Raw genomic sequence first — 24,451 nt, forward strand, 5'->3', positions numbered from 1 at the left:
CTCACAAGGCAAGGCAAAGAACATCACACCTCTCGGAAAGGGTGATGTGGACCTGCGAGTCGGGAATGGAGCTAGAGTTGCTGCAGTCTCGAAGGGAACATACGTAATCCAACTCCTAAGTGGTTTTGAGTTATATTTATATAACTGTTACTATGTACCCAGTTTGTCTAAGAACATTATTTCTGTTTCCGTAAATTGATAAAAACGGTTTTACATTTTCAATAAAGGATAATAGCTGTATTTTCTCTTTCAATGAAATGATTTATGGCGAAGCAGTTCCCATGAATGGAATTTACATCTTAGATCAAACTACAGATATATTACACGTGAATAATAAGAAATTAAAGGTTGGTGACAAAGCTCAAACCTATCTATGGCATTGACGAATGGAACACATAAATGAAAAACGTGTAAAGAAACTCGTCGAGAATGGGACTATTCCCGCATTCGATTTTTCTACATTTGGCACGTGTGAATCATGTTTTATCGGCAAAATGACTCGAATTTCCTTCAAAGGTGTTGGAATGCGCGCTAGTGACCTATTAGGACTCATACATACTGATGTATGTGGACCTATGTCAATTACCGCTAGAGATGGGTATAGATATTTTATCACTTTCACGGACGATTTGAGTAGATAGGGATATGTCTACTTAATGAAGCATAAAAGTGAGTTCTGTGAGAAATTCAAGGAATACCAGAATAAGGTTGAGAACTAACTGGGTAGAAAGGTTAAAGCACTCCGTTCAGATCGGGGTGGCGAATATCTTTCAAATGAGTATGATCAAAACCTTAAAGACTCTGGAATCGTTTTACAGTTAACTCCGCCTGGAACACCTCAATTAAATGGTGTGTCCGAACGGAGAAATCGTACATTACTTGATATGGTTCGATCCATGATGAGTCACACGGTAATACCTTGTTCATTATGGGGTTTTGCACTTTTGTCAGCTGCTCTTATACTTAACCGAAGTCCGACTAAAGCTGTCGACAAGACTCCATATGAAATGTGGAAGGGAACGGTCCCTAACTTGTCCTTTATTCGGGTTTGGGGCTGCGAGGCTTATCTCAAGTGGAGACACGATGATAAGCTCGGCCCGCGATCGGTCAAGACATACTTTGTCGGTTATCCAAAAGGAACGTTTGGTCATTACTTCTATTCGCCTACCGAACATCGAGTTTTTGTTGCGGCTAGTGCAAAGTTCTTAGAGAAAGAATTTCTCGAGAACAAGAGAAGTAATAGAACCTTCGAGCTGTCGGAGATTCAAGAACCAACAACCGAGGAACAGATGGAGGAAGTTGTTCCTCCAACTGTTGATACGGTTAATAATCCTCAGGAACCTAGGAGGTCTGGTAGAGTCTCTAATCCTCCGGACAGATATATTGGTATGGTCGAGGAGAGTGACGTTTGGCTCCTAGAGATTAATGAAACCGTTACCTATAAAGGTGCCATGACCTATTCCGACTCAAAGCTATGGCTTGAAGCCATGCAATCCTAGATGGACTACATGTATGAGAATGACGTATGAGATCTAGTTGATTTACCTAATAAGGTAAAACCTCTACAGTGCAAATGGCTTTACAAAATAAATCGTTCTGTAGACGGGCTACCAGATACCTATAAGGCACGACTAGTGGCAAAAGGTTTCACTCAAGTGTACGGATTGCATTATGATGAAATTTTTGCACCCGTAGTTATGCTGCGTTCCATTCAGATAATCTTAGCGATTGCCGCTTTTCATGACTATGAAATTTGGCAAATGGATGTGAAAACCGCCTTCTTAAACGGTTATTTGGAGGAAGAGTTGTACATGGTACAACCCGAAGGTTTCATAGATCTTGAAAATCTTAAGAAAGTGTGCAAGCTTAAGCGTTCCATTTATGGACTTAAGCAAACTTCTCGGAGTTGGAATCATAGCTTCGACCAGGTGATAAAAGAGTATGGTTTCACTCGATTAGTCGAAGAACCATGCTTATATATCAAGTCGAGTGGGAGCAAAATTGTTTTCTTGATATTATATGTCGATGACATACTCTTGATTGGGAATGACATTCCTCTCTTGTCTTCGGTTAAAGGATGGTTGAAGAACCATTTCCAGATGAAAGATCTGGGTGAGGCACAACGCATATTAGGAATCCGCATCTATCGAGATAGATCACGACGGACGTTATCACTGAGTCAGGAGTCTTATTTGGATAAGATTCTTGAAAGGTTCAGCATGACCAACTCCAAGAAAGGGAACCTTCCAATGACGTCTGGGATGCATTTGAGCAAGTCTCAGTCACCCACGACGCCTGAAGGGATTGAGCGTATGAATCGTGTTCCTTATGCATCAGCCATAGGATCGATCATGTATACTATGATATGCACACGTCCAGACGTGGCATATGCATTGAGTATGACGAGTCGATACCGAAAGAATACAGGTGAATCACACTGGATAGCTGTTAAAAACATCCTTAAGTACCTACAGAGGACTAAGGATAGGGTATTGACTTATGGAGGAGATACTAAGCTATGCGCAATCGGTTACGCAGATGCTAGCTTCCAAACGGATCGAGATGATTCAAAATCTCAGTCCGGGTTCGTCTTCACTCTTAATGGTGTTGCGGTCAGCTGGAAGAGTTCCAAACAGGATGTTGTAGCAGATTCTACTACTGAATCCGAGTACTATGCCGCTTCGGAAGCAACAAAGGAAGCTATATGGATGCGTCAATTCTTACAATGACTTACGATAGTTCCTAGTTCAAATGACCTGATCACCATCTATTGTGACAATAGAGGTGCCATCTTCCAGGCTAAGGAGCCTAAGTCTAGCAACAAGTCTAGACATGTACATCGGAAATCTCACCTGATCCGTGATTACGTGGAGCAAGAGGAGATAGTGATTGACAAGATAGCTTTGGATGATAACATCGCGGATCCTCTCACTAAACCGTTGAATTATGATAAGCATGAAAAGCACGTTATTTCCATGGGAATTAAACGTGTTCCTGAGTTGTAGTATTTGATTATGGATTCGATACATTATCTTTTTCATATACTATTTATAACTTCATCGTTTTATTTCATATTTTGTTTTTCATGTGGATTGTACCGACAACATTGAACGGCACAAAGTGAACTGAATTACATTATATTTGTTTTGGTCCGTAATCGCCTACATGAGGTGATAACTCTGGCTATTATATTGTGCAGTCGATTGATGGTGGGTTCAACGAGCCATAAGTCAAACAGTTGGCTGATCGATCATAGATACGAGTTATAACGATATCTCGTAGGACAAAAAATTGTGACAATGTAATGGAGTCCTAAATGTTTAAAAACATTCGGTGCCAGGTCGTGGATTGGACGTCCATTGTGTTCCCAGAGTCGATTCTTTTAACTATCGATTGTCTCTTGAAATTAAGGTAGTTTTTGGGTGACTTTGGTTTCTTTCTCATGGTCTGCCGTAACAGGAGGCTAAGCAGATTTTTTCTGGGTCCTTTCATACTGTGCTTATATCTGCAAGATTCGAGTTGAAGAAAATATCCAACCTTTATCAGGTTTAGTTATTTCTCAGGGCCACTCGAGGAGTTGTAACTGAAATGCATGGCCATGCTCGAATGATGATTCGTTTATCAGTTAAGTTACTCTCTAGTCGGGGAAACCACTCTTGATATTGATCACTTGTAAAATACGACCTTTGTGAATACGGATTTTGCAAATTGTTTTACATTGAGTGGGAGAAATTTTAGGATATGAGAATCGGTTATCGCACATACACTTGTGAGGACAAGTGGGAGATTGTTGGAGCTTGTGTCCTCCACAATTAGTGTGATAACATTTATAAATCTCTTATAGGTTCACAAGGGTATACTTAGTATTTTATCAGTTGATTAACGATTACTTAATAACGGTTGGCTTGCTAGAAAGTTTGACGTTATTATCATACTGATGGCGGTGATTAACTGGTCCCTAAAAGTCACACCTAAAGGATGTGTTTGAGAGATGTGATTATGGAAATGTAATCACATTGATGCCTAATATGACTAAAAGGTTAGTCCATGTATTTGACTAAACAGTTAGTCAATGTGATGATGAGACGATTATTTAATACAATTAAATAATATTAGCAGAGACGACTTAACTGTCAATTCGTAAATTTAATATAAACAGTTATATTTAATTAATGTATATATAATGTTAGCTTGAACGAATTAAGATGTTAATTCGTAATTAAATGTAATCAGTTATATTTAACTAGCAAATTATAAATATGCGATATTTATAGTTAATGTATATATTATACGATATTGTCATAATAAATGATGACGGACCGGTATTAAGTGTGTGGACTTATTAATACAGGACGACATTAATGACAATTGATAATTAATACACATTTATACATTTAGAAAACCAATCTAAAATAAGAAGATAATCTTTTCCTTATTGTTGGTGTAATTTCAGTCAAAGGGAGATAAAAAAGGAAGAAATAAATCTTCCCAGTTTGGACTCCCATTTGGCCGAATTAGTGGAAGAAAAAAAGAGAAAAGATTTTTCCTATTTTCACTCCTTATTTCGGTTATATGAGGAGTGAAAGGAGGATCATTTTTCTCACTTGTTCTCTTTCACAAAAACTCGCATCAAAACCCTAAATTTAATTAGAGAAGTTAGGGTTCCCCTTCAAGCAAAAAGGGGATCTCATTCTAGCAAATTGAGGGGCATTTCTCAAAGCATTTTGGGTGCAACTAATAGGAGGATATCAATTTCGATATTGTTCTTAGGCCAATTTTGCTAGGACCAAAGGTTATTTCTTAATCTCTCTATTTTGTTTATGCTATTTCATTTATGACTCGTATTCATAATTATAATTTCGTTATAATCCATAATTTCTTAAAGGAAGTATACCGATATTTCCTACACACCGTCCCGTGGATCGACCTCGACTTAACCACTAACTACTTTTTTGTTGAGAAATATAAATGTGTTTGATTGAGAGCCCCAACGACACTTTACATCAAGGATGTGTGTGTGACACTGATCTTAGGTTTAAGTCTGTGAATTCTAACATGCTACGTAAGCTTAAGGGATCCATATGTGGTTTTAAGCAAAACATTAAGGGGGCGTTTGGTTAGAGAAAGGGAAAGGGAAAGGAAATAAGAAAGGGTAAGAGGGGAAAAGGTAAGAGATTACCTAAAACTTAACTAGTTATTTGGTTACATGCATCAAGAAAATGAAGTGTGGTAGGTTGTGGTTTGTTTTGGTGTGCGGGTAGTGGTTTAGGTGAGGTGGTTGTGGAAGTAGGTTGGCTGTGGTGGTGGTGATGGTGGTGGTGTCGTCATGGTGGTTGTGGCGGTGGTGTTGTGGTGGTTGTTTATGTGGGGTAGCTGTGGTGGTGGTGGTGGCGATGGCGTCGTGGTGGTGGTGGCAGTAGGTTGGCTGTGGTGGTGGTGATAGTGGTGGTGTCATGGTGGTTGTGGTGGTGGTTTATGTGGGGTGGTTGTGGTGGTGGTGGCGATGGCTGTGGTGGTGGCGTCATGGTGGTTGTGGTGGTGGTGGTTTATGTGGGGTGGCTGTGGTGGTGGCGTCATGGTGGTGGTGATGATGGCGTCTTGATGGTGACTGGTTTGGTGGGAGTCGCAAGTGTGGTGGTAGGTAAATAAGGTGGTTGAAGGGTAACAGGGGTAATGAAATCTGATACCTTGGGGGGTGGGGGGGTAAGAAATTAGATGGATTGATGGGTAAGGAAGGGAGTTTCATTCTCTTTGTTTATGTCAAACAAACACCAACAAAAGAAATCAATAACTTTGTTTCCCATTCCCTTTCTTATAGACCTCCAACCAAACTCCCCCTAAGGGATTATAAAAATCATTTTTTAGTTCATGTGATAATAGATAATGGTTTCACTCGATTTGTCGAAGAACCATGTTTATACATGAAGTTTAGTGCGAGCAAAATTGTTTTCACATATTACTCATTGGGAATGATGTACCAATGCTTACCTCCGTAACGTTAGGAAATCATTTCAGATGAAAGATTTAGGTGAGGCACATCGCATATTTGATATCCGGATCTATGGAGATAGACCTAAAAGAGATATTGGCATTAAGTCAAAAGTCTTAGATTGATAAGACTCTTCGTCTTATGTTGATAAGATCCTTCGTCATTTCAGCATGGATAAATCCAAGAGGGATTTTATTCCAATGGGATGTGGGATTACTTTGAACGAGTCACAGTTACCCACTGAATCTGAAATTGTTGAACGAATGAAATCGATTCCCAATGTTTCCGCCATTGGATCGACCTAATGTCCTAAGATATGTGTAAGCACTGATATATTGTATGCTTTAAGCAAGACATTTCAACCAATGTGAGAGTCAATAGATAGCCGCTATATACATCCTTGAGTTCTTGAGAAGGAATAAGGATTCATACTTATGATTGATAAGAACATGGAGTTTTGTATAGAGGGTTACAAAAGCTCGAGTTTCTTAGGCTGATCTTGTTGTCAATTGTCAGAAGTGCGAATAGCGAGAACAACCTTGAAACGTCAGTCATTGTGAAATCTACAAACAGTGTCTGAGTACTTTATGGTAACGACAAGATGGATTGTAAAGGAACTAAAAATAAATCCTTTAAACCATGGATCATATCACATTTTATTTGATAACACTGGGAGCATCTTTCAAGCAAAGGAGCCCAAGCCTAGATTTAAGTCTAGACATGTATTTAGAAGATTCATGTAATTAAAAGATTACATTAAAGGAAGGAAATTGCAATTTATGAAGTTGGGATGAGTGGATTATATTGTATATCCTCTAACCAAGATTTTATTGCAGGTTTGACAAAACCACCATGAAGTAATATGGATTTTATATTCTCAAGATTATGAGATGCGAAGCAATAATATTATATTGATTGTTCATATGAGATAATCGCATTTATCGTTTGAGTTTTATTTTAAACTATTTTATTACTTTGTTATATCCAAATAGGTTGTAAGGACAACATTGAACCCTATTAAAGTGAACTGGATTAACATAGTATTAGCCCCTAGTCACTTATATGAGGTGACGTCTCCTAGTGACTAGAGTGTGAGTCGATTGATGGCAAGTTCTAGTGCCATAGGGTCATAAGAGATGACTAGTCAATCACATAGGCAGACTGTATGGGACACTCTGCCGGGCAGTGACCGCTGATAGAGTTCTGGTAATTTTTATATAGCCTGGTCATGGCGAGAGCTACTATAGTATTCTTTTTTAGTTGATTATTTAACTAGAGACTGTTCGCCCAAGGTGGCATAGTTTCTAATTGACTTTGATTTTTGCTCCACGACTTCCTAATATGGAGTGCAATTGGGCATCTTTTGGGTCACGATGAGCTGTGGCTATTCGAAGGGAATAGTGCAATAGGAATTTTCCACCCCCTTATCAGGGTTATCTAAATCTCAGGGCCACTAGCGGAGTAGTGAACTCCAAATGCGTGGCCATGCTCGGAATGTATCTACGGCAGATAATTCCGGTCAAAGAGTTACTCTCCAGATCGAGGAAACCACTCTAGATATGATCACATACAAGTACGACTTGCGAGACACCTTGTATTGAGTGCGAGATAGTAATAGGACAAGAGAATTGGTGACGCACATTTGTTTCGGACAAGTGGGAGATTGTTGGAGTATGTGTCCTCAACAATAGTGCGATCACATATTTAAATCTCATGATAAGAATACATAAGGGATGATACATTATATAGTCAACTGATCAACATTTATCGGTAATGATTGGCTGACTAGAGTTTATCGTTACTGTCGTTTGACGGTGGTGATCAGTTGATCCCTTGAGGTCACACCTATAGGATGGAACCCAAATAATTAACTAATCAAATGTATTTGATACAGGTTGATTAGTCCCTTATATTCATATATATATATATATATATATATATATATATATATATATATATATATATATATATATATATATATATATATTTTGTGAGTTTGTTGAGGTCGAGTTTAGAACTCGAGTCAACGAAAGTTTATTATTCAATTATGCGAAGACTGACTAATGAAATTTTATGTCTTATTGTAATGTGATTAAATAAGATTTAATTTAATAATTAAGCGTTAATTTATTAAATTAATCGAGGTATTGTATTTTCAGAGGTAGAGGTTATTTGTTGATTATATTTACAAGGGTTGTAAATTAATTAAATTGGACATTGTAGGGCTCATTATATTTTCATATAATGACATAATTATCACTTAAGAGTTAAGTGCATATTAATTATTTGTTTATAATTGTTATATGATCAAACAAATACTAATTTATGTAAGATAAATAACTAAATAATTCTTATGTTTGTGTGACAAACATTACAAAATCAAAATGGTCCATTTTACACTAAAGTGGCCGAAAATATGGTGTTGTGTGACAACATCTTATTTTTGCCTTTTTTTTAATCAACCCCATGCATATATTCATTTCACCTACATGCATGCTTATGATATAACCTAGCCTAATGCACTCATTACCTATTCTTGCATGCAAATTAAAATAAGAAAAAGTAATAGCCCACTATGACCTCTATGGTTGTCGGTTTTCAGAGCTTAAAAAGGGCAATTGGTTGCTCATTTTTCTAGTTCTAATTTTGCATGCTTCTCTCTAAAAAAATCACACAACCACATATTATTATTATTATTATTATTATTATTATTATTATTATTATTATTATTATTATTATTATTATTATTATTACATTACTAGAGTAGTAATAAAAATAATATTAAGGGATTTAGATTTCTTGTAATATCTAGTTAAAATTACTTGAAATAATTTGGGTAAAATATTGGGTGCAATTGATAGGAGAGTTTCTACTTTGAAACTTTGGAGGACCATCCTTTCATTCATAGCTCAAGAACAAGGTTGGAAGGAGTCCAATCTTGTAGCCATTTTCGTTTCATACAAATGTAAGAAAAATCGTTTTCTCCCTTTTACTCTTAATTTTTGTTTGCATGTAACTAGATTCACAACATCTAAATTAATTAGTAACTTAGATCTATATTAGACGAGTCTAATAAGAGGGTTAAAGAACCAAACAACCTACTCAGTTATTGGTTACATTGTATTAGATGTTTGGTTGATTGTTGATGGTTGTTAAATATTCTTGTTCTGTATTGTATTGGAATTGGTGATTGGTAACTGTTGTTGTATAGTTGGTTGGTTGTGTTTGTGTGTGGTTCGTGAGGTGCACCCTCGGATAAGTGAAGTCACTTGCGGGAGTGGCTTCACACCTTGATTCGCCCTTTTGTGGAACCCACCACAAAGGGGATGTACACATTAAGGAACTTGGGTTTGTGCTCGGTAATGATGAGCGGGGCTTAGGTGGGATTGTGGTCGGACTCTCTCTAGAGGTTTAGTTTTCAGTACATGTTGTTAGGAGCACCTAGACCAAAACACTATTTATAACTCCACAAACAACTCTACAATTAGTAAAGAGGCAAGTAAAGGTCGGATCCCAAGGGACGTGAATTGAGATGAGATTTTCAATTGCAACTAGCGGTGTCTAGGGGTGTCACAATTTGGGGTTTGAATAGAAGATCACTAAACTAAATAGCAATGAAAGTAAACAAGCAAGATGATTAAAAAGGGATGTAAGCAATTGCTAAAAGGCACTAGGGTGTCATGGGGTCATAGGGGATTCATGGGAATTGATCATACAAACATATTCTCAAATTATAAGCAAGCAATTATTGTTGTGATGGATCGAGTTGGTTTATGTCTTACAATCCTAGGAAAGTTTGGGTCCCGGAGCCGAATCGATTAGATTGTACAACACCTACAAGTCGACTTAATCTTCCCTACTCAACTATATGCATGGTTTAATGAGACTCGAATTGGTTTATGTCTTACAAGTCTCATTGAAAAGATAGGTGATGGGTAAAAAATACAAGGATTTATAGACTCACATTTCATCAAACATAACATGTGCATAAGTTGAGATCACAACAAGCAAGCAAATAAACTATGAAAACATATTAATTTAAGCATGAATCATCCCCCATGTTGGTTTCCCCTAATTACCCATTAACCCTAGCTAAGGAAACTACTCACTCATTATCATGTTGAACATGCTAGCAAGGTTGTCAATCATACCAACAAAGTAAAACATGATGAATAAATGAAGATGATTAACAATAATTAAAAAGGGATTAAGAGAATTATACCTACTAATGATTCCAATAATAAAGCAAAGAATAATAGAAGTACTTGATGATTGATTGGAAGGTTGTCAATCTCCCAATAATAACCCAAATAATCTTCAATTACCCAAAATGAAAGATGAACAAAAGAGAGATTAAGGAAATGAGATTTGTATTAAGACTTGATTAAAAGTTGATTACAAGATTAAAGAGATATTAGATTGATATAAACTACACTAGAGATTGCTAAGAAGAACATGATAATGTAATTAGACTAATGGGGTATTTATAGTGGGGATTAGGTACACAAATTAGGGTTTACTAAGGGCTTAAATGACGATTAAGTCCTTGAGGAATCGCTCCTCTCAGAACAATATGCGAGTCACCTTTTTGCTAGTCTTTCCCGAGGCATGCACATCCTTCATAGAACAAGTAGAAGTCGGATTAGCTGTCACACAATCCGAGCGTCCAGAGCACGGTACGGGCGGAATGTGGTGGTTTTGGACGAGCGGATTTGTGGGGTGGACGGGCGGATTGTGGTGGTTTTGGACGAGCGGCCTTCTGAGGAAGACGCTCGGATTGCTTGTCTTGGACGGGCGGATTGTGGGCAATCCGCTCGGATTGTAGATCAGCTTCTTCCTTTCTTCTTTTCTTCCTTTCTCTTCATAAAATCCTTGAGGATTTCCTCGGGGATGCAAGGATCTATTCTCATCATTGCCCATCTACTATAGTATGTACAAAGGCCTTCTAGTCTTGTTTTCTCTTTGATGCTTGGTCATTGAATTCAATCAATTTAGCTCAATGCAAGGTTTGCACTCCTTTCCTACCAAGGGATCAAAACCTCAAAGAATATGCAAACAAAGGACTAAAGACAATAAATGACCCAAATATGCACTAAAAAGCATGGGAACAAGGCTAATTCGGGGACTAAATATGCTCAAATTATGGTCACATCAAATATCCCCTAACCGAACCTTTGCTCGTCCCGAGTAAATAGGTGACAAAGACTAGGACCGTTATTTAAACTAACCTAATAGCATAGCCGATATGAGAGAATTAGCGGGTCTCACTCCGTCTCTTCAACTCACAACAAGACAACCATGAGGTAGGATGCCTTCTTGTAAGACAAGGTGGGTCTTGCCAAAATGGTGACACATCCAAGCATTAAAGCACATAGAATCAAGTAATAGATGCATCTACAAAAGAATAGGCACTTTCCTCATCTAAGTGGCGGAAATTATCTTCAAGGGAAGCAATTCAAGGGTACACATTCCTTCATAGATGCAATTTCTTCAAACTACTAAGCCTAGAAGGATACCAATAAATCACCTCCAAGTTGTGTCAAGCTAGGGTACCTTTGTCCTCAATCGTTAAATGCTTTTGTGAAGAGTAGACTCCCTATGGTGTTAGAAACACTGGAGGATCGCGGAATTCCCCCTCTTGCCTAGACAAGAAGAAGGGTCATCCCCTCTCTACCATGCACAAAAATGGATACGATGGATAAAGGGATCAATAGATATTTGAGTTTCATTTGGGAGTTTGCTTTGTTGTTGGTTTTTCCCCCCAATTTCTTGTGGCATATAACATTTGAGAACACTTTCTTTTGCCATTTCTTTTGATTTTTGGCATTTCAATACTTGACAACTTTTCAACTTTTTGCAGTTCTTTTTGAACATTTTCAAAGTCACCCCATATGTTGTGAGGGTGGATTATATTTGAAGCATAGGAGTCTATTTTTGCTCCTCTTTTCATTTGATGCATTTTGCAAACTTTCTTTCACTTTCCATTTCATTTCTTGAACTCAAATTAATTTCTTTTTGTGCCCATTCCTTTTGATGACAAAAATGTGGTAGAACATGGATGATGGATGCATGGTTTCAAGGGTCACCTTGGAATAAACGGTAGCCAAGGAGTTATCACACCACAAGGTACTCTTGACTAGGCCTTAATCCATGGGTCAAAAGATATTAGCATGACACATCCTAGGGTGTTTTACAAGTATTCTAACAAACAAAGTCTTAAGAAGAACAAGCATCTACTAGGGCCTATATACACATGTCAAGCTTCCCAAGTAGACGGTTTCGCAAAATTTTCTAACATGCAACTACATGCCATGATGCAACCAACATATATACATCCTAATGCAAATGATTCTACCAACTAATATGCCATATAATCTAAATTCAAGTCCTAAATTCACATTGTTTATACCGCATCAATCAAAATAAAGCCACATAGTCATTAACATAAAGAGGAAAAAGGAGATTGGAAAGATCATACCATGCGGTCTTCAATATCCTCATGTCTCGGATGTGGCGTAGTCGATCAATGTAAACAAGGATAGACAAACATAATTTATACAAACAATATATACAAGTCTACACTACAAAGGAAATGAACTTGTTTTTGGATTTTCAAATTTTTTGATTTTTTCGAAATTTTTTGATTTTTTTGGGTTTTTTGAATAAAAGTTAAGTTAGAATTTCCCATCCCCACACTAATATGGGCATTGTCCTCAATGGCCAAAAATAATAGGAAATTATGCAAGTATGATGCATGATTTCTATACTAAATGCAAGCTACACTAATCTACACTACATGATGCATGGGTTTTGTTTATGACGGAGAGCGTAATTTAGATTACCTCCCATTGCGTATGCATGCATTTCCGAGATAGACATTATTTCTAATGTCTTAAATTATGGGGTAGTTCATGCACACAAGATGCAATGCATGAAACTATATATTGTCATTTTGGATTTTTCAAATGGGAACAATAAAAGAACACCTCAATGTGGCCGAGGTGTTAGTCCTCATGTTGCTAGGACTCTCCAAACTATGATCAAGATAAAAATAAATAAAACAAAGAAAGAAGTAGACAAACCTCAAGAGGGTAGGAGCCTCCAAAGTTTGCTAGTCCTCCACCATATCATCATTGTCATCATTTTCCTCCATAGAGGCGGACTCATCTCCACTCTCATCTTCACTTTAATTTCCTTGCTCACTTCCTTAATTATCTTCATTAGCCTCTTCTTCATCTACCTCTTCATCAACACCCTCATCATCAACAACCTCATCATCGAAATTCTCATCTTCACCCGGTCTTTCATCCCTAGATGTGCTTGGAAAGAAGACTTCCCTATCCGCCCAACTAGGCAAAGGCTATTAAGGATCAAGTAGTCCTTGCCTAGCTAAATGAAGGAGGGGTGGATATTGGGCCAAGTATGCATCTACTCGATCATTGTAAGCTTGTTTATGCATATCTTGCATAAGTAGAGTCATGTAGTCATTGCCCACCTCAACATCTTTGGGTTTGAATTCTTGATATTTGAATGGATAGGGTGGTGTGACAATGGAGGAGGAGGGCTCTTCAATCTCGCCCCTTTGTTGACGGATGATGTACTCGGTGCCCTTGGAGAGTGGAAGAAGGTAGTTTGTTCGATGAGCACTTAATCGGCATATCTTGGAAGGCAAAGTGAAAGATCTAGCATCATTGGTTAGCCACCCGTAGTTGGTGTCAAGAGAGTTATGCTTGACCCATTTGTACTTGTAAATCATGGCATCCATGTCAATGAGATGACCCCCTTTGATCGCCACATAGGTGTTATCTTTGTTGAAATTTGCGTCAAAGTGCTTGGCCAAGAGAGTAACTAGACCTCCATTTACAATATGAGCGGTGCCTTCTTTGCCACAATCAACATTAAGCCATCTTTCCATCAAAAGCCTTAGAGCATTGTAAGGCTTAGTGAACTCCCTTCCAACATTTAAGGCCGACTCAAGTAGAACACAATCGATTTTTGTAAAGTGATTAGTGCCTTTTCTCGCAATTATAGTATTCCCGATGACCTTGTGCCATACTCTAATGCCCGGATGGTGGACTAATAGAGAGCGACACGCATGAAAGCTCACAAATTTCTTCCCGGAAATCGCCTCCCAAAGAGGAGCGGGGTCATACTTTTTGGGCATCTTATGGTAATATGGTGTATCACTAAGGCCTAATGCTTTACTTAAAACATCAAAGGTGATGCGCCTATTCACATTGGCAAGGCGAAACTCGATGTATTCTCTAGTCTCTACCTTAGTCACCTTCAATGAACTTAAGAATTCCAAGGTAAGGGAGGGGTATGTCAATTCTCTTGTAGTGAACAATTTTCCCAACCCCATGGCTTCAAAGAAGGCTTTTGTTTATTCAAGGACACCCAATTTGTTCAAGGCATCTTCACATATGAATTTGGTGGGCGAAATGACTTTCTTAGCATACTTGGCAAATGTATCCCTATGGGAGTTAGAAATGAAAATTACCTCCGGATAGTTGGGTAATTGAGCGATTTCCGGAGTTGTTGTTGTTGTTGTTGCTTCCAAGGGAGGATCTTGTTGTTGTTGAACTTCCAAGTTTGCACTAGAAACCACCATAGCCATTGAAGCTTTCTTTGCTTGAAGGCTTTGTTGCCTTTTCGAAAGTGTCTTTGCCTTGAGTGCCTTTGTTGCTCCTTTTGTCCTTGCCATTGTTGATTACACCAAGAAAAGATTGAAAATCTTCAATTTCTAATTATACCCAAATCGATTTTAAGATGAAAGGATTTGTCTTTGTATTTCAAAAATCGACTCAAAGGTTGAAGATTTTGGTGCTTGGATTGATTATTGTTGCAAAAGGAGTGATTAATTGTTGTTGTAAGGAAGTTTGGATTTGATTTTGTTGAATTTGGTTGAGGAAATTTTGTTTTTGGTGATGGAGAGGATGAAGGTTTTGGGGTTTTGGGGTTTATGGGTAGTGTTTGAATGTTTGAATGAATGAATGAATGAATGTGGGAAGGGTATTTAAAACACCCGAAAAATTCAAAACTGCAGGGGGAGAAGAGCGGATTCCCTTCGGGACGCTCGGATTCTGCTCAATTTGGCTTCAAGAAAACTCGCCTAAAGACGAGCGTCTTTCAGTGAAGACGAGCGGATTCTGCAAGTAAGATGAGCGGATTCCCTTAAAGACGAGCAAATTCTCTTACAGGAACTTTGCTAAATTTGCACTGGCAGAAAGACGAGTGTCTTTCTACAAAGACGAGCGGATTCTTTCAGACGAGCGTCTTCTCAGCTGGGACGCTCGGATTCTCTAACAGACCAAAATTTTTCATTTTGCAGCTCATTTGGACGGACGGATTCTCCCACAGACGCTCAGATTCCTATAAGACGAGCGGATTACCCAGAAGACGTTCGGATTCCACCTGGTCTACCCGGATTCAGGACCATCCGTGCACTTGCATATCCCGTGTCATTTTCATTCTTCAAATCCTGTGTTCTTCATTGTAGGGGCACTACAAAGGCATGAATAGCCTAGGCAATTGCTATCCCCACACTAAGTTAAAGCACTACACATCAATAAAATCATTAGTCCCTCCCTCACTTCTCTAAAAAAAAATTATGAATATCTTGATCAAGGCACAAAAATCTAAAAATGACAAAAATGCAATGCAAGAATTAAAATGCAAGTTAGGGAGTTAGAAATATTTACAAATGGTGGTTTGGAGAGGACTCCACCAAACTCTCATCTTTAGAGAGATGTCATGGGGGCATGTCCAAGGTGTTGTTGATGTTACTCAACACCTTGAAGAAGTAGTCAAAAGCTTGTTCATTATCATGATAAAGATCCTCAATAGATCTTTGCACTTGTTTTCCTTCATGGTGGTCTTGATTGATAGCATTACCAATGTAGGGATTGAAAATCCCTTCAAACTCATCGTCCCATAGACCACAAACTTTGTCTACTTGATCATTAAAAATCTCTTGAGTTGATAGAGACAACTATCCTCATTTCTTGTCTTGGCCAATGAGGCCATCCTCTTCACTTGTCATGGGTGAGCTTTTCAAGCTCTCTTTGTTACAATTCACTTGCTCTTTTGATGGAGCATCATCAACTTTCTTCTTCCATTGGAATTCCGACTTCTTCCTCTCATCCTTCCGGCTATAATGATCAACCATAAAACATGGTTCATGCAAACGGGGAGCTCTCATGGTCTTGTCAAGATTGAAAGTTATGCTCTCATCTCCCACTTCTAGAGTGAGCTCTCCATGCTTCACATCTATTACCGCACCCGCGGTGTGCAAGAAAGGTCTTCCTAGAATGATTGGAATATTGGAGTCTTCTTCCATGTCAACAATGTCAAAGTCCACCGGGATGAAAAATTTCCCAACTCTTACGGGAACATCTTCACATATCCCTAATGGTGTCTTCGCCGATTTATCGGCCATTTGGAGTGTGATATCGGTACATTTAAGCTCTCCCATCCCTAACCTTTTGCTTACCGAATACGGCATAACACACACACTAGCCCCTAGATCACATAGGGCTTTGTTGATCGTTGTGTCACCAATGGTACACGGTATTGAGAAGCTTCCCGGATCTTTAAGCTTCGGAGGTGAACTCCCTTGAAGGATTACACTACTCACTATAGTGAAGGCGATAGTCTCAAGCTTCCGGATTGACTTCTTTTTCGTAAGGATGTCTTTCATGTACTTTGCATAGGCCGACACGTGATTGATAATTCCGTGAAAGGAATCGAGACTTCCAAATTCTTCACAATTTCCATAATTTTTCCAAGTTGGTCATCAAATTTGGGCTTGGCTTGATGACTTGGAAAAGGAAGTCTAATCACAATGGGTTCCTTCTCCTTGGCCCTGTCTTCACTTTTCTTTGAAACTTCTTTTTTTGATGGTTCTCCATCCTTGGAGTTTTGCACAACTTCTTCTTTGTCACTATCTTCCACCACTTCATCCTCAACTTGCTTCTTCGGTGCTTCATATCTCGTACCACTCCTCAAGTGAATGGCACTAACCGTTTCATGTCTCGGGGGATTACTTTGAGGTAGTAATTGCCCCTTTTGTCTTTGAGAACTTGAAGATGCTAGTTGAGTAAATTGGGTTCCCAACATTTTGGTGTGGGCTAGGATGTTGTTGATGGTGATTTCCTTTGCTTGACTATCCTTTTGCATTTGAGTGAAAAACTCTTGTTGATTGTTTTGCATTTGGAGGACCGCTTTTTGAACATCAAAACCTTGGTCACTTTGTTGATTGTATGGAGTTTGATTTTGGTAACCTTGGTTTTGGTTGTAAAAGGGTCTTTGATTTTGGTTTCTCATGGGAGGTGGGGTGTATGTTGGTTGAGGGTTTTGAACATTTTGGCTTTTGTGTGAGAGATTTGGGTGGAATTTGGTGTTTTTATTGTAATAATTTGAATAGGGTACCACTCTTGTATGCTTGAAAAGCATTCACTTGTTCATTTGTTCCCCTACATTCACTTTGGTCATGTCCCAAAGTTCCACAATTCTCACATATCCCACTTTGGATTGATGAAGATGCCGTCATGGCATTAACATGATGCTTTCGTGATTTGGAGGCTTCTTCAAGTCTAGGCATAACTTTTTCGAACTTCAAATTGATGGTATCAATGTGAGCACTAAGTTGAGCACCCAATTGAGTAATAGAGTCCACTTCATGCTTTCTTCCTCTAGTAGCCTTGCGAGGTCTACTATATTGTGAATTATGGACCGCCATTTCCTCAATATTGTTCCAAGTTTAATTATCGTCAACTTCGGTGAACATACCATTTGATCCCATGTTGAGAATGTTTCTTGAGTCTTCATAAAGACCATTCCAAAATTGTTGTAACAAGAACCACTCGCTAATTCCATGATGAGGACATGAGCGACAAATTCCTTTGAATCGCTCCCAAACTTCATACAAGGATTCTTCATCTCTTTGCTTAAAGCCCGTAATTTGAGCTCTTAGCATATTGGTCTTTTCCGGTGGGTATTAGATCTTTTTGTAGAAAGCTAGAGCCAACTTCTTCCAAGAGTCAATTCCAAGAGTAGCCTTATCAAGGCCTTTCAACCATTGTTTTGCGGTGCCAATTAGAGAAAAAGGAAATAAGACCCATCGAATTTGGTCTAGAGTTACACCGGTTTGAGAAATCGCATCAAAATAGTCACAAAAAGTCTTTATGTGAGAGTAAGGGTCTTCACTAGGCATTCCCCCAAATTGGCTTCTTTCGACTAATTGGATAAATGCGGATTTGGGAATGAAATTTCCGGTTAAGTGTTGTGGTGTGGGAGTACCATTGGGTAGGTTCTCCTCGGTTGGTACAGAATGTGATGAAAAGTTAGGCATTGTGGGTTGATTTTGTGTTGGATTTTGTGTTGGGTTCTCCTCACCTTCTCATGCAAAAGGGTTGACGAACTCAATAATGTTTGGTTGAATATCTACAACCTCACCAATACCTCTCAAAGTTCTCCTAGCAAGTCTTCTATTGTTTGTCAAAGTCCTTTCAATTTCGTGTTCAAAGGGTAACAAGTTACCTTGTGATCTTCTAGACATGCAAAATATCAAACAACTTGAAAATAATTAAAACAAACCTTGAGGAGTTTTACTTCCCCAAGGCAAAGAAAGACACAACTAATAACAATCTAAGAAAATCTAAATCAAGTTAACACCGTCCCCGGCGATGGCGCCATTTTTGGTCGAACTCTCTTGAGAGGTTTAGTTTTCGGTACTTGTCGTTAGGAGCACCTAGACCAAAACACTATTTATAACTCCACAAACAACTCTACAATTATTAAAGAGGCAAGTAAAGGCCGGATCTCAAGAGACGAGAATTGAGATGAGATTTTCAATTGCAACTAGCGGTGTCTAGGGGTGTCACAATTTGGGGTTTGAATAGAAGATCACTAAACTAAATAGCAATGAAAGTAAACAAGCAAGATGATTAAAAAGGGATGTAAAAAATTGATAAAAGGCACTAGGGTGTCATGGGGTCATAGGGGATTCATGGGAATTGATCATACAAACATATTCTCAAATTATAAGCAAGCAATTATTGTTGTGATGGATCGAGTTGGTTTATGTCTTACAATCCTAGGAAAGTTTGGGTCCCGGAGCCGAATCGATTAGATTGTACACCACCTACAAGTCGACTTAATCTTCCCTACTCAACTATATGCATGGTCTAATGAGACTCGAGTTGGTTTATGTCCTACAAGTCTCATTGAAAAGATAGGTGATGGGTAAAAAATGCAAGGATTCATAGGCTCGCATTTCATCAAACATAACATGTGCATAAGTTGAGATCACAACAAGCAAGCAAATAAAATATGAAAACATATTAATTTAAGCATGAATCATCCCCCATGTTGGTTTCCCCTAATTACCCATTAACCCTAGCTTAGGAAACTACTCACTCATTAACATGTTGAACATGCTAGCAAGGTTTTCAATCATACCAACAAAGTAAAACATGATGAATAAATGAAGATGATTACAATAATTAAAAAGGGATTGAGAGAATTATACATACTAATGATTCCAATAATAAAGCAAAGAATAATAGAAGTACTTGATGATTGATTGGAAGGTTGTCAATCTCCCAATAATAACCCAAATAATCTTCAATTACCCAAAATGAAAGATGAACAAAAGAGAGATTAAGAAAATGAGATTTGTATTAAGACTTGATTAAAAGTTGATTACAAGATTAAAGAGAGATTAGATTGATATAAACTACACTAGATATTGCTAAGAAGAACATGATAATCTAATTAGACTAATGGTGTATTTATAGTGGGGATTAGGTACACAAATTAAGGTTTACTAAGGGCTTAAATGACGATTAAGTCCTTGAGGAATCGCTCCTCTCAGAAAAATATGCGAGTCTCCTTTTTGCTAGTCTTTCCCGAGGCATGCACATCCTTCATAGAACAAGTAGAAGTCGGATTAGCTGTCACACAATCCGAGCGTCCAGAGCACGCGACAGGAGGATTGTGGTGGTTTTGGACGAGCGGATTTGTGGGGTGGACGGGCGGATTATGGTGGTTTTGGACGAGCGGCCTTCTGAGGAAGACGCTCGGATTGCTTGTCATGGACGGGCGGATTGTGGGCAATCCGCTCGGATTGTAGATCAGCTTCTTCCTTTCTTCTTTTCTTCCTTTCTCTTCATAAAATGCTTGAGGACTTCCTCGGGGATGCAAGGATCTTTTCTCATCATTGCCCATCTACTATAGTATGTACAAAGGCCTTCTAGTCTTGTCTTCTATTTGATGCTTGGTCATTGAATTCAATCAATTTAGCTTCATTTTGCCATGAAAATGCAAGGTTTGCACTCCTTTCCTACCAAGGGATCAAAACCTCAAAGAATATGCAAAAAAAAGGACTAAAGACAATAAATGACCCAAATATGTACTAAAAAGCATGGGAACAAGGCTAATTCGGGGACTAAATATGCTCAAATTATGGTCACATCAGAATGGCTGCGGTCTCCCACTGGCGGTGTGGATTACTGGTTGCGGCCGTAATCTGGCTGGACTAAACCTTCAGGCTAGTTAGGTGACTGGAGATGTGACGGTGTTGGTGGATTCTATGTATTGTTGATATTGCTTTATCTTATATTGCGTAATCAGTAACTGACCCCGTTTCACTGTTTTAAAAACTGTGGTGATCCATTCGGGGATGGTGAGCAGTTATTGAGCAGGTATGAGATGTATTGCGCGCGGGATAGCTTGGATTGAGTCACCACGTGTCACGTAGAGTCTTCCGCTGTGTCGTTGAACTTTATACTTTATTTAGTTAGTTTGGATTTTTGGAACATTATATTTCATTTGACAATTTTAGTTTTGGTTATGTATCGTACTAAACATAATTTATAAAGTACGTTCCTTTATGGTCCTTTTGATATACATTGTCTCGGGTAACCGAGATGGTAGCACTTCCATGCATTAGGTGGTCTTGGCACGGTACCTTGGTGTATGGGGGTGTTACAGATACAAATAGAAACATATGGTACTGTTGAAATTTCTGAAAATTCGATTTTTATGCCTTAAAACTGTGTTGTAATTACTAGATTTTGATAGAAACTATCTTGTATCCTTATTATTGATGTTAGGAACTACAAATTAAGCCTGATTTTTGATAATATTCTACCCGGATTTTTCTAGGGTTTGCCCAAAATTTTCGATTTTGTTCATCTAATTCATCTTTAAAGATTGAAAAAGGGTAGGGTATGTTGATAATCTCATGTTTAATGCTTGATACTAGCTATTTTCATCGAAAATTCCGTCTTAAAGCTTCATCTTTCGAGTATACAATTTTGAAATTTTGTCCCAAATTTGCTATAAAAGTTGTATTGTTGAGGTCAATTAAGGTAGAAACCATCCCGGAATCATTCTATAACTTGCTTAAACTTCGTATTTTGAGACATTAAACAATCTTTTATGTATTACAAAGAGTAAAGGGAGTTGGTAAATTCATTTTCTGCTCTTAAATTTTACATGTTTTAGGAAGAAAATCCATCTTGAGCATTGCCTCTTTCCATAAAAAGGATTTGAAAGTTTCTACTTTGAATTTGTAAAACCCGATGTTTGGCTAAACAATGTTGAAATAGATGCCGAGAACTGCTGGCACACGATAGACTAAGAGGACCTGAGCTAACACTGCCGCAGCGGAGGAGGTCGGTGAGGGGAGCTAAGGACACGTTGTTCCGCCGTTACCCGAGTACCCGACGGTAATCTTTACTGATTTGAAATAAAGGGATGCCTTTGTTAGCTTGCTCACTCGCACCTTGAGACCAACAAGGTGCATAGATCCGGTTGTCTTATTGGAGTTAAAGATCGAAATGTATATCCGTCACATATTTGAGATCTTGGGTTTGAAGGGGTTGTATCAGTTGAGGAAGCCTTCGTATGCTTTTATGACCCTTGAGTTTATGAGTTCCTTTACCTATGACGTGGCTGGGAATATGGTGTGTTTTTGGTTGATGAAAACGAGCTTCTATCCGACCCTTGACTCGTTTGCCAACCACTTGAGGCTTACCCGGGCCAAGAAGGGATATCTTAGTGATGTCCCGACTGGGTGCGGTGCTAATAGTTACTTGCCTTTGTTTACCGGTAGACATGCCCCTACTTCGAGTGCTATGCTGATCAATGATGTTCAGCACATGACCTTAAAGATCTTTCTCCGATCCTCGACTTGTTTACTATACGGGAGGAAGGATGTGAGTAAGCTTAACTCACTTGGGGTGATGTTGTTTATATCGTACCTTAACCCCACTCGTGAGAAGCGGTTTCCTTACAGTGCTCCGACGATATTGTATACTAGCCTATCCTTGATGGCTAAGTCTTCGACTCGCCACATTAGTTGCGGCGCTATCGCCACCCGTCTAACTGAGAGGTTGACCAACTTTGAGGCCTCAGCGGCTCTCAAACCCGTGTGTCCCGTTGTCCTGACCTTGGATAAGGACTACTTCATTAATTAGAAGTAGTTGAGGGTGTTGGATGATGGAGGTTTAGCTTGGAGAGTGCCTGACCCAAACAACCTTCCTATGACTGAGTCGTTGACTGAGGCTGCCCCTGATAGTGCGGAGGCTACCCTTCACGATCAGACATACCTGATCATTGATGACCTTCTAGAGGAGGTGCCAGAGACATTTGGAGGATGCCAGACTAGGAGGGAGGACCAGGTGCCCAGGGAGGGTAGAGGACCCAGAGAGTGAGAGAGGTGGTTAGGGAGTCTTATTTTGTGCAGTAGGGATCCCTTCAGTACCAGTACCCCGGTTACCCTTCTTCCTTTAGCCCCCAGATGCAGGTGAGCGAGCTCATAGAGAGGGTGTCAAACGGCTTAGTGCTCCAGAACCTTCACGAGATGGCCTATGTTTAGGACGTGGGGACAAACCTGGCTTAACCGATATGGTGGCGCGGCATAGGGAACTATAGTGGTGTCTTTCACTCTTACGCGGTGGATCCGACTACATGGGGAGCCCCTGAGAGCTACCCTTACGGATGCCTAGCGCCATGGAGGAGTGGAGGAGACCAGGATCGGAAGTAGCTGCCAGAGGAAGGCTTAGAGGAGGCACGTCAGGAGCTGGCACGTCGGGAGTAGAAGGAGGTGATGACATGGAGGAGGATCGAGGCAGTGACCTTGAGTGACCGTTGTTTGTTTTCTTATGCTTGTTTTTGCAGACTTATGTTGGATTGTTACTTTTAATTTGGTGCTTGGATTTTCTGGAATTTTTATATAGGTACAATGATTGCGGGAATACAATCACAAGACTGTTGGATTATGTGTCCTCGACAATAGTGCGATCACATTATTGAAACTCATGATATGAATACATGAAGGGATGATCCATATTTATACGTCAACTGATCAACATTAATCGGTAATGATTGGCTGACTACAGTTTGACATTACTGCCGTTTGACGGTGGTGATCAGTTGATCCCTTAAGGTCACACCTAAAGGACGATTCCCTTAATAGATAAATTAATTAATTGTATGATGATACGGATTAATTAATTCCTTAAAAATTGAACAATTTACATATGTGAGTGAGAATATGAATCTTATTGTAATTCGATTAAATGAGATTCGAAATAAAATGTTATATTACTAAAACTTTGTTTATGAAATAATTAAATTAAGAATGATTAGTTAATAATAATTACAATGTGCTGTAAATTATATTAACATGATCCATTTTATTTACTTGTGATTGTGAATCACTAGTCAATTGTAGTATATAATTGAATTAATATATGTAATGATATTTGATTGTTAAATATGCATTAATATTATTAATAACATGTTACATGTCACATGTAACACATTATGTGACAAAATGACACTTGACAAAAATAAAATGGAAATCCATTTTATGAAATTGACCGTTTTTATGGGTGGTTAGTGGGAGATTATGTTTTGTTATTTTATTTTAAATAGAACATAATCATTATCCTACTTGACTAGCTTTCACCCTAATAGGCTTTGATAAGAGAAAAAGAAAAACTGAGAAGGCCATGGATTGGCTCCTTTGGAGCATGCTACCCGGCCACACCCTCTATTATGAGGACTTCTCATTTTTATTTTTTCTCTTAGTCTTTCTCTATCATTCTTAATATTCTCCCAAAAGAAAAATCTCTCTAAAACAAGTTTTTAGAAAATATATGTTCAAAGATCTAATTTATAAATGACTATAGTAGTAATAGAAATAATATTGGAACAAATTTGAAGGTTAACTACTAAGATAATCTAGTTTATTACTTAGTAGTTTAAGGGGTTGTCTTGGTGCAATGGAAAGGAGGTTCTCACATTATTGAGACTAAGGGGATCATCCATTTATTTTAAGCTCAAGAACAAGTATTGAAAGGTGTTCTTACTTGTGCCCTAATCCGATTTCCGCTATGTAAGAAGTATTCTTCTTAAACTTTGATTTATTAATGTTATGCATGTACTAGA

At 38.6% G+C, this 24,451-nt stretch overlaps 1 non-coding gene across 1 annotated transcript; it reads left to right on the plus strand.

Annotated features, from left to right (window-relative positions):
* Positions 1-17,859: 17,859 nt before the first annotated feature.
* On the plus strand, positions 17,860-17,966 carry LOC141602846 (small nucleolar RNA R71). Its single transcript, XR_012524753.1, has one exon. It is a non-coding gene; the product is annotated as a small nucleolar RNA R71 (small nucleolar RNA).
* The last annotated feature ends 6,485 nt before the right edge of the window (positions 17,967-24,451 follow it).

Source organism: Silene latifolia, chromosome 9, assembly GCF_048544455.1.
Source record: "Silene latifolia isolate original U9 population chromosome 9, ASM4854445v1, whole genome shotgun sequence".
Classification (NCBI taxonomy): domain Eukaryota; kingdom Viridiplantae; phylum Streptophyta; class Magnoliopsida; order Caryophyllales; family Caryophyllaceae; genus Silene; species Silene latifolia.